Source organism: Pygoscelis adeliae, unplaced genomic scaffold, assembly GCF_000699105.1.
Source record: "Pygoscelis adeliae isolate BGI_AS28 unplaced genomic scaffold, ASM69910v1 Scaffold135, whole genome shotgun sequence".
Classification (NCBI taxonomy): Eukaryota; Metazoa; Chordata; class Aves; order Sphenisciformes; family Spheniscidae; genus Pygoscelis; species Pygoscelis adeliae.
Window position 1 is genome coordinate 2,401,237 of NW_008824908.1, and position 11,461 is coordinate 2,412,697.

The window sequence follows — 11,461 nt, forward strand, 5'->3', positions numbered from 1 at the left end:
CTACCAAAAGCTGACTTTTCAACAATATGAGTCAAAAGACAAGCATAAATGACTCTCATGATGCAGCTTTTTTTAATTACCACCATAGCTAGCTAGCTTTTTATGTAGTGACACTAGTAAGTACACTGCTTAGTGAAAACAGGAAAAGCTAAAATTATACTTGTTTTACTTGCATCAGCCTCACAGTGAAGGGCCTGTATATAAATACATAGAATAAAGCTTTTTAAATAGTGTGATATCTGCAAGGCGCTCTGATCCTGATTCCATGTCAGAAGTGTGCCTTGTGCTGGATTAAGGAGGTCAACTGGGATTTTATAATCTAAGATCACAATCCCTCCAACATCTGCTTTCAAACATGGCACATACTATCCACCAGAGTATTCCCGTTATTTCAATGAGGTTCCTCAGATGAATTGAATGGGGTGATGGAGAAATGGAGATATTGCCTACCCATCTCCTCATGTTCACCAGCACAACCATGGTATTTTATGACATGAGAAACTTATGAGAGGGGGTATGGCCTCTCAGTGTTCATGGCTCGTATGCAGCACTAAAAGTTAAGAAACATCTCAAGACCTATGTCTTCTCAGTACCATACCTGTTTACACAGTAGACAGTGAAGATGTCCAATGTGATGGATGGGAGTGGCTTCAGACAATACGATCACTCCATTTCACTTCTCTCCATCACTTGAACCTGACAACACTACAAGCAGTCGTCTGGCTACTTTTATGCCCTTTTGGCTTCAAACATATCCTAATATGACCTTATCCTCAGTTTACCAAACAAGACATAGTTGGATTAATCCGCTCTCCCCTGCTCTTTGTTAACAGGAAGTTCAAACAAGCCATTCCCACGCTGAAGACAGAGAGCTACAGCTCTGGCCTTACGGACTTCCACTGCTGCCTTGGGGCCAAGTGGGAGCAGTGGGGAAGAAAGAATAAAGCAGAGTTTCCTTTCTGTAACTGAAGGGAAGCTCAGCCCTCATGCTTTGCAGAGTTTAGGATGTGCTCCAAAAGTCAGAGCTCCTGCTCAGAGACCAACTGTTTCTGAGGCATCCCATGTGACAAGTCTTCCCATTCTTTCCATTCTCTTCATTCCCAAAGGTGGAGGGGGAAGGAGGAAATGACAACAACCCAGTAGGGCTGACGGGATTACATATTTTGTTGAAGGAGCTCGTGCATACTAAAGGCAAAAGGCTCAGTAACGACTGTGACTGTGTGTATCTCCCAGCGAGGTGTTGCAGATAATGCTGAGTCTGGTAGCCTTCCAGCTCTCCTCCTCCCACATTCTTCTGCCCTGAGAAGCCTGCCCTTCATTGGTCATTCTGGAAGAGGCTGAAGGTAGGTCTAATCACAATGGTGAGTGCTGGCCCTGGCTTCCTGGGACATCAGGGTGCTCATTGCTCCCCTCTGACCCTCACTACGTAAAACTGTGTGAGACAGGCACAAGATTCATGTGCACACTTCTGTCCTCTTTACAACCTCTTCTTTGCCAAGGACTATGTATTTGTTTTAGTTAAAGAAGCTTATGACTGAAAACAGCTGCAGACTGAGTGGAAAAATAACACCTAAAAATAGCCCCAGCCTGAGAGCACAATGTGCATTGATTTTACTATGAAGAGTACAAAGGCAGGGAGATGGTGACTAGGCTGGTATGTTCTAATACATCTCACCCTGCCATTTTTAGAGTGCATGTAGTAAGCCAGGCAGCCAAGTCAGTCCATGTAGGTATTTGACTGCTTTGGAAGGGTTCCCGGCAGAGCCACTCCAACTACAACAAATTAGCGTGGTATTTTTATAAGCTGACAGTGAGGAAATCACCCCACAATATTACCATGTTCTGCAGAGAACAGAGAATACGTAACTGCTGAATAAGGAAGACAAATCTCTCACTGATTGTTTCCACTCAAAACATTTTCCTAGAATAAATTATCAAGTAGATAATATAATTTCCTCCTGTCTGCTGTATGCTGGGATGGGAGCTGAAGTAGAAGCCAGTTCTAGATGCAGATCACAGACCCAGATGCATTAATTTCTCCCACAGTTTTGCCAACTTCAGCGAGCCAAGCCCATGCAACAGCTCAATAGAGATACCCATCCAGATTCACTACCATGGACAACAGGGGTGCTAAGAGAAAGCACAGCTCTGTCAAAGACATCAATTTTATGTTATGACGGCTACAATTACCCACTTAAGAGGCTGGTGGCAGGATCATGTGCTACCCTCTTAAGAGATGGCAGCTATAAAATAAGGACTCTTGTCAATGAAGACCCATCACAGCATGAACCTGCCCACTGCCTGGCCACCTCCAGGCCTTAAAGCCATGGAAGCTGAGGGTGAGTGTTGAAGAACCATGTTTTTTTCAAGGCTGACCCAAGTAATGAAAGAAGACCCAGTTTTAAAGACGGAAGTTATGTCGGTTCCTGCACCTGTGGTTGGCAAGGTCTATAGTTCTGCCTTCACCCTCTTTTCTCCTTAAGCTTTGAAATGTTACTAGCTCATTAACCGAGTAGTGCAAATCCACTCTGAGAGGCAGAAGAATGCCTGGTCATGAGTTTTCAAATTGTTTCTATGCCAACTACAGGTCTAATATCACCCTAACCCTAAGAGAGGGTACCGCTGCCTGATGAGTGGGTCAAGAGTATACCAGGCCCAGAGGATGGGCCTGGATGAAGAAGTTCAGTTCTGAAAAGCTCGATGCTGTTAAACACCTTTAAAATCATTGTGTTTGTTACATATTTGTCTGCAGATTTCAGACAAATAGAGATTCAGCCACTTGCAAGATAAGCTCCAGCACCTTGTAGGTGTTTGTGCTACGACCAGCTTTTTTTCTCCTTTCAAACAACTGTCTTAAAACTAACTAAATTGCCCCTCACAGTACATATACAGAAAATTTTTCTCTTCAGAAGATACATCTTGCTTGGTCTTCATGAAAACAGGAAGCTGAGAGAAGCCCAGCACTTCATCTGTGATTGACAGACCGTCCCCCACCAAAAGGATAGTCAGAATAGTGCTTTTGGCGAGGCACTCCGAAACTCCTCTCTGCAGTTGGCAGGAGGGAGATCTGGCTGAGTTTACAAACGTCCAAGCTCGTTTCTGACTTGTTTGCAAGTAGACCGGAACAGTTTTCCTGGTGTGCTGCCTTCAGGGGAACCACTGGAGGAGGCATTGCTACCCTTCTCCTGGGAAGTCAGTAGAGGAACGTGAGGTGAATTAATGCCACTGGTGGTCTTGTTCAAGGACAGCAGAGGCAGATGTTCATCTTTTCTGAAGGCAGATATGCCTCGGTTTCAGCCTGGTGTTGCCTGAACAAACACCCATAGACTGACCTTGATTTCACTGCACTTTTTTGTGGGAGGGTGGACATCTGAGACTCACACTTGGGAGATGCTGGATCTTGAGTTTTGTGCCGCTCAGACTCTTTGCAGATACTCAAATAGCCTAGTACACCCATGTCCAAAACAAGGCCTCGCTTCCCTGCTGCACTGTTAGCATCCCCACAGCCTGACAAAATAAATGTGAATGAAAATGTTAACCAAAACACAATCCATTTACCTGGAAAGACACAGGTGTGTGTTTTTCTGTAAACATTCAAGGGCTGTCCACTTTACTGGCACTAGTATTTTCATTTCTCTAAGTAAAGAATGCTTGTGCATGATATGGACCATGGATCTGAAACAAAGTGACCTGATCTCACTGACTAATTAAAGAGTGAAGGAAATTCATTTTTGTTTAGGATATCTGTAATTAATCCATAGAGTAAGAAATAAATTAGTCAGTGTTGGAAAATAATAAATAATTAATAATGGAGAAATAAGTGCAATCTGGTCATAGATTTCCCAGGAGGAGAAGGAATATAAAGTGTTTGATGTAAATTATTTGCTCAGCTTTACCATTTTGATAAAACATTTTTTTACTAAGAGCAAAACCAAGTGAAACAGAAATGACTGCATGGTTAATGAGTCAGACATGAATGATACTGTACTTATAGTATTGGAATAGCTGATTGTGAAAGATACACCAAAAATGGCAAAATGTGTGCACACAGCAGATAAAACGAAACCATGTGACAACATTTGTTCTGTAGGAGAGATAGCTTTAAGCAAAATTGCTAAAGGTAAGTTAAAACTTGTACAATACTACTGATAATACAAGACCTAAGGCTAAACCCAGACAAATGTAAGAGTATTATATGTAGCCAGAAAGTTTTCTGTATATGATTTGCATGTATGCACATCCCCAGAATTTCCTACAAGGCTTGTAGATTACTTAAATTTAGAAACTATTGCTACAAACTGTTTTCTATGAAAATGTCATGAAGCCATTGGGTTCCTGTGGTCCTTGATAATGAAAGTAAGCAGTTGCTTGGGTTTTTACGGAAGGACCAAGTCCCTGTAAGATGAATGAATCTAAGAAAAACTTTGACCATGATCTGAGTCTGTGGTGAAACCCAAAGGCATGTGAGTTTCACAGAATGCTAGACTTTATTTGTTAAGAACATCAGATGAACATCCCTGGGGAAGCAGCTTCAAAGCTAAGAACTAGGGAAAAAAGCAACAAGGTACAGAGTAGAGACTCATGAAGCAAAGGAGAAATGGTTGCCGAGGCAAGGAGGTGGAAAGAAACAGAGATAAAGGGAGAGCTGCCAGCAGCATTAGAGGCAAGTTAGAAAAAGCTTCATCAATGACATCTGAATCGGGTGCCTAAGCAAATGAACAGAAACTTCAAACTATCGAAGTCCTGATTTTAAGCCAATAATGAAATTTTTTAATGTGAGAATACATATATTTCCATGCATTTATCTGCAATACAATATGAAGTTTCTCCCACAATGCACTAGACACCACACTAACCTGAATATTGAGTAACGAAGTTAATCAAATGTATATACAGCATGAAAATCTCATGTTCTGAACTGTACTTAGTCAGTCCTCTAAAGATTGAGCCTCTGGCAGTATTAATCAGGCACAAAAATTTGTAATCTGCCATTGCATTAGTCTGCATACAATGTCTTGAAAATGTCTTTTAGAGGCTTAATAGTCCTGATGCAAAAAGACAGAAAGAGATGAAGAAATCCTCATAAAACAAATCCTACAATCCCGGTGCATGAATGGTTTTTTTTTTCTTTGTCACAGGACACAACAGTTTGCCCCTTGGGAAACTTATCTTGTGTAGGACTATGGGGACTAGATCAAAGTCCTGTGCATATCTGTACACATTGTTCCAAATATATGGTTTCCTATCTTGTTTGTCCCACTCCATAAAACAAGCCCCGGGCTTGGCAACTGTCAAGAGGGTGCTCCCCTGCCATGAATACAAAAGGACAGTCTCTAAAAATGCAAAAGGGCTTGGGTGATGGCACTGGGATGCTGAAGGAAAGCCCTCCTTTGATAGCAGCTGCAAAAGCCAATTTTCTCCAATTCATTTCCACAAACTAGTGACTCCAGAAGAAGAATTGCCCTGTGGGCAGAGTTACTCACCAAAGCGCCCTGCAAACTGGCTGTTCCCCATGATACTTCCAGGCACGCCTACTCATGGATGCTGGGTCCTCCCCTGAACTCAGGCTGTGGACTGTGGCAGGGCTGTGAGACACTACTAAGGTCCCTGGCACTGTGCTCCATCCGGTGTGCAGGTGGAAAGAACATCAAGATCTTCAACACCTGATGGAGGGTCCTGTGAACTGAATACCAGCTTTGTCAACCTGGCTTGATTAACTAGGAGATGGTGAATTTCTGGTGAAGTACTATGTTAATGCTTATTGCTCTGACTTACCAAGACTCAAATTTCCTGGTTTCAGATTAAAAAAAAACCCTGCAAAAAATATTTTTTTTTTTAAATTCAGATTTAACTTAATCTCCCAGCTGTCTGTCTCCTCAAATAACTGAATGAAATATGTCTAATACATGCCTCCAAAAATTTTCATGAAGATAAAGAAAATGAGTGGGGGTTTTTCCCATAGTTTCTCTACACAGTGCTTCTAGGTAAGCCCTGACATATGCCTTGCATTGGATATAGCTAAATAAATTGTGTATGTGTTTATGTCTTTGAGTTTAGTGCATCCGATTCTTCTGTATTCATCCTCAGTTCCATTTTCATTGACCTTTCATTGAGCTCATTCCTACAGAATTCTTTCAGATTGGATATCTATTTTCCAAGAAAGGTCTGACTGCCTTGCTATCTGAAATCACAGTAAATCTCCTGGTTACCTTTTTGCTTTTTTTTAAACTTGCACTTTCTGTAATTTCTCCTCTGGTATCTTTGAATAGTCTTTGCTGTAAGTTTCAGGATTTTTATTTTGTGTCAAAGTTCATGCCAACATTAGGGAATTTTTAATCAGCTTCTTCAATTTGCAGTAATCAATCCATTATGACAATACAACATCTTCCCTGAGAATGACAAATTGAATCTTAGTAGGATCCCAAATAAGAACCCCTTCTTCCTTCCCTGTAACCCTCCAGTAGCCCCGGATTGGCTTTAGCCGGGCAAAAAAAAGGTACTGCTGAGTTGACAAGTCCACACATACTTTTTCAGAATTGCTTATCGTTTAGGTGCAACACAGGTCACTGAGATTCCCCATTGTCACAATGAGGAACCAGAGTTATGTTGGAGCAAATTCTGAGGGCAGAAAGCTCTTTGGTTCAAAGGGATTCATGTAATTTCAGCTCTTCTAATTTCAAGTCTTCTCAGAATATTCCATCTTTTGTTTTACTTTTTCTCAATTTGCCTACTTGCTCTTTGATTCTGTTGGGCATATTGAAATCTTCTCAGCTGGCCAACATCCTCTCTGCTATGTTTAACAACATAACATTGATAATACAGCTTTGTTTCTTCATACCTGCAGAGAAATAAGGAATTAAATGTTATTTTTATAAATATCATGCTCCTCAAGTGACCTGCCTGATATTTTCTTGCCTTAATTTGCAGAGTTAAATACAGGGAACTTGTAAGGGGAAAAAGAAAACACATACCTGAAAATGAAACAAGGGGCTTCTCTAGCTATAACAACCAGGTAAGATTTTTGGAATTGGCTTAACCTAATTCAAAACTATATTGTCCTGAAAAAGAGCCATCCCCCATTTCTCTGATCCTGACTGTGTGTTCCTGCCCTTTCCTTTGGGTTAGCCCAGCTGATCACAGAGGTGGATGGTGAGTTAGATTAGCTTTTCACTAAGAGGAGCTGGCAAAACTAGCCTAGACTACACACTTAACTTTTGGCTGACTAGGTAAGATTAAATGGATTTCTGTCCCAATTAGTTGTCTTGTGCTTTTCTGAACTGTTAAATAACAGCCATATACAAAAAGTGTCAGCATTTGCAGGGTGGGAGAAAGGATTAAAATTTGTAAAGTCATCTAGATTTCAGATTTGTTTGGAATTAAATGTACTGTAACAATAAAGTTATTGTTAGTCTTCCACTGAGCACTCCCATTTTGCTTCATAGCCTAATAGTCACCAGAAAAGACATTTGAAAACTTATTGTATTATTATTTATGATACATACAAAGCAAATAGAGAAGAAATGCTACAGTAATAATTTAAACATACTCAGTTTCAGCACAGAAAGCAAGATCAAACTAATTAAATCCGTATTATCACTTTCTGTACAAACCACACACTCTTCTAATGTGCTGTAAATTCAAGTCCCATTAAATAAAGACCTGATTGTCCATACATATGTATGTATGCATGCGTGAGAGGGGGGATGGAGAGAGAGGAGATGCAAAGAGTCCTTCCATCTCCTGGGACTTGTTGCAAAACCCCTGTTAGCTCCCAGAAGCATTGGGGCGGGGACTTTCATGCCTTTGTGCCGTGTCCAAGTATAAAATCGCGAGAGTAGTAGCATTGCTGTTGCTGTTTTTTCCTAGAAGAGGTCTGGTGAGATGGGGTAGGTGTGAGGTAACGAGTGATTTGGCATAGAGCATTCTTCTATGTTCTGGTCTGAATCTCCAAGAGACATATTGGCTCAGCTGATCAGATTCCTTTAATAACACAGCTTCCAGGTCTACACGTGCTGCTCCTTCTCTGCTTTATAGCCAATGATGGTCATGGCTTGAGGCCACAGTCTAACACTGTGTCTCCAGGAAGAGTGTTGTTTTTAATGTCAATCCAACGTTGTTTAAAAGAGAGACAAAGAATTAATGCATTTCCTGGGGTCCCTAGCTTTCCTGGATACTTTTCAAGCTGTTTCAGAAGCCAGTATTTGCTAAAAGCTGTCAGTAAGGGTGTGACAACACCGCAGCATCTCAGATGCAGCAGCTATGGGGCTAGCAGGCAGAAAGTGCTGAAAAATGCCAGCTTGCTGAACTTGAAACATTGCCTTCAAAGGACATCCACTAATATTTGCCATGATGACAGTCAGGTATCAGTCTTGACCATTTCCTCGTGAGTTTGCCTGGGTCATTGTGCTTGAGTCATTGAAAGCTGCTATGCCCACAGGAATGGACCAGATCTCCCAGACTGATCGTACTTGCATTCAGTTGCGTGACTGGGTGACTGGGTCTGAAAGAGCACAATAGGTAGAGGGATGGCCAAAAAAATGCTGAGGGGATACCTTAAAATACTGTTTCCAAGTATTTGGTCAGAACAGTTTTTGCTGGCTTATTGCTCCTGTCATGGTTATTTTCCTTGAATGTTCTTTCAAGGCAGTCACTGGCAAAAGTTACTGAAACAAGTACATTTTAAACCAGGCAAAAAAGTGAATTTCTGGTACAGACAGCTCTGATTCCAAGAGATATTTGCATCCAGTCAGGAAATAGGAGGAATAGCATGCAACTTATTAGACTAATAAGTTGGATATCAATGAATTACTTGCATAACCAAAGTTACCCATCCTCGTATCATGCAGCAGATTTTCCAAAATGGGTAATTTTTCAAAAAACATCCCAAGATGTCGTCCCTAGATAATTTGGAAACAAAGTTAACACTGAAATGTATTGAATAATGTATCTGCTATAAGCAGCTTTCTCATTTATAGACATATTTCCTTTCCCCAAACCATACAATAATAGTGGCAATGCAGAAAAACGCTCATTTACATTAGCTGTATACTTGATACATTTCTGCAGTCCAGAGCAGATGACTGTTCAAGGCTAAAAATTCAGTTCTTCATTATTAAAAAATACCAGTCCTTGTTATAGGAGTTGATGATTCAGTGAGAATTATAATTATAATCAAAGCATAATAGGCATTTTGCGCCCCTTATAATTGCTGCCAAGAAACTATTTATTCAGCTAAAGAATTAAATCTTTGTTTGTAAGCTCTTTCTTGTTCACAATAGAAAAAAAAGTGTGTGACTTGGCTCGTGAGCAGATAGCAGTCTGGCTATTTTACTAAGAGTAAAAATAGGCCTTCGTACAGAAAGACTTGTGATACTTAAAACAATTATTTATACATATGTGCCTTTATAAAATCCAGTGTTTAGCTCCAATGAAGCTAATGATTGCTCTTTTCCTTTATTGCAGGTGGAAAACTCTGTGATATGCTATATGTTGGATAATGCATGCATCTCTGGCACAAGCAACTCAAAAAAAACCCAAACCAAACCAAAACTAAAAGCACCCAGACAGACATGATCAAAATTACTATGGAAATGTTCCCATATGAACTGAGATGAAAAAGTTTAAAGTTATTCAGGAAAAAATGAACAAGGGAGGAAATGCTGGAAGCCAAGAAAATAATAAATGATACAGATGAACTGGGTCATTTTGCTTTCTCCCTTCAACTTTGTAAGAACAATAAGGTTCCCTGAAACTACCTGATGACCTTTCTCAAAGAGATAAAGGGGAGTGAAAATGACACACCAGGTGCTTCTACTTCTCACAAGACAATACCCTAAGAAAAAAGTCATTTCACACAGCTGTATTCAACTTATATCATCAGGAGAAATACTCTGACTTGGTACGAAGAGTCCACTGCTGTCCGTACTTACTATCTTCTCTAGATATGTAAATATGTGAGTAAATTTAGCATGCAAAGTCTTTCAGTTTTAAGAATGCTGGGCAGCTTTGTGTAGAGTCTATTGGCGGAAAAAAAGCAAATCCTTCAAAAGAACATCACAAACTAAGTTCTTTTCAACTCAAATCATTATTAAGACGTTCAGTTTGTTGTCAGTTGGTATCATGGGAACCATAGCTCCATGAAAGGAAAAGACATCAGTGAAGATAAGAAGAACATACATGATGACCACACTAATGGCCTTCGTAAGGCAGAGGATACCTTAGCAACTGTTCCTTTTCACAATGTCTGCTAGTAGCTATACTTTTGTAATTAGGTGGGATATCCTGGTTTAACTCAGACGCTGTATGTTTAGAGCAATTCAGCCCTCAAATTCATTCTTCATATTGAGGTAAGAGGCCATGGCATAAAGGATACTTCATATGATCAAATATTTCTCTGATAATTTTATTTGATCAGGGAAAGGAATGCAATGAATGCACATCATGATGTAGGCACAAATGTAACTCACTTCGGCTCTATCTCTACAGTTGTGCTTAGTGGGGAAAACTTTTACATTAGGGATCCAAAGTTACGGAGCCTTGGCCAGCTGCTAAAAGAAAACAGTAACTTGCTGAGAAGCCTATACTTGTCAAGGACTGCCTTCACTTGTGTCTTGTATCGTATGTGCTTTGTACGGAGGTAACTTATTCTAAAATATCCATGCCAAGTGTTTGCGTGAGCGAGTGAGAATGTGCGCTGTATATCCAGATAAGAACAAAACGTTGTGAGAAAGGCTGATTTGAAGTTATTTCTTATCCCAGTAAAATGAGGGATGCTATAAGACTGCTGTTTATTTCAAGATGTCCTCCTGTTTGGGTCAGATCCTATGTCAAGTCAGTAAGAATTCTCCCTTTAACTTCAAGAAGTTCAAGATTGGGGCAGCCACAGTAGTCTTAATAAACGTAAATCTTATTAGAAATACCCTCTTTTATAACAAGTGCCAAGCTGTGCAAAGCTCCAGGCTACATTACCTTACAGCATTGACTGAAATGGCAGAAGAGTTTACCATCCCCACTAATGAATTTTTTTAATTACTCTTTGCAAAGAGGGTGGTACCAAAACTCTATTGCAAATTAATCCTTGAATTGAAATACACTAGTAAGGCTTAAATCATATTTTAAAAATTATTTTCTGGTCAGCACTGTTACTTCCTAAATCAGTCTAGGAAATGCCAGATCTTTTTTCTCTTATTTTTATCAATCATTGAATTTTGGGAAAAGAGCTGCTAGCACTTTTGGAGGATGTCTACTTACCCATTACAGACAATGGCCTAGACATCAGAAATGAAAGCTTCCCCACACTATCAACTCTGCTTATCACCCCACTAGCTAGGGATATGGTGACAAAAGAGAAGTGTACAGGGATTCTTGGGTGCTAAGGACCGTTCCAGTGGTCTTTAACTTCACCTTCCCTTGGGCTGTTACTGAGAAATTAAGCTGCCAAGAGCCATTACATGCTCTAATT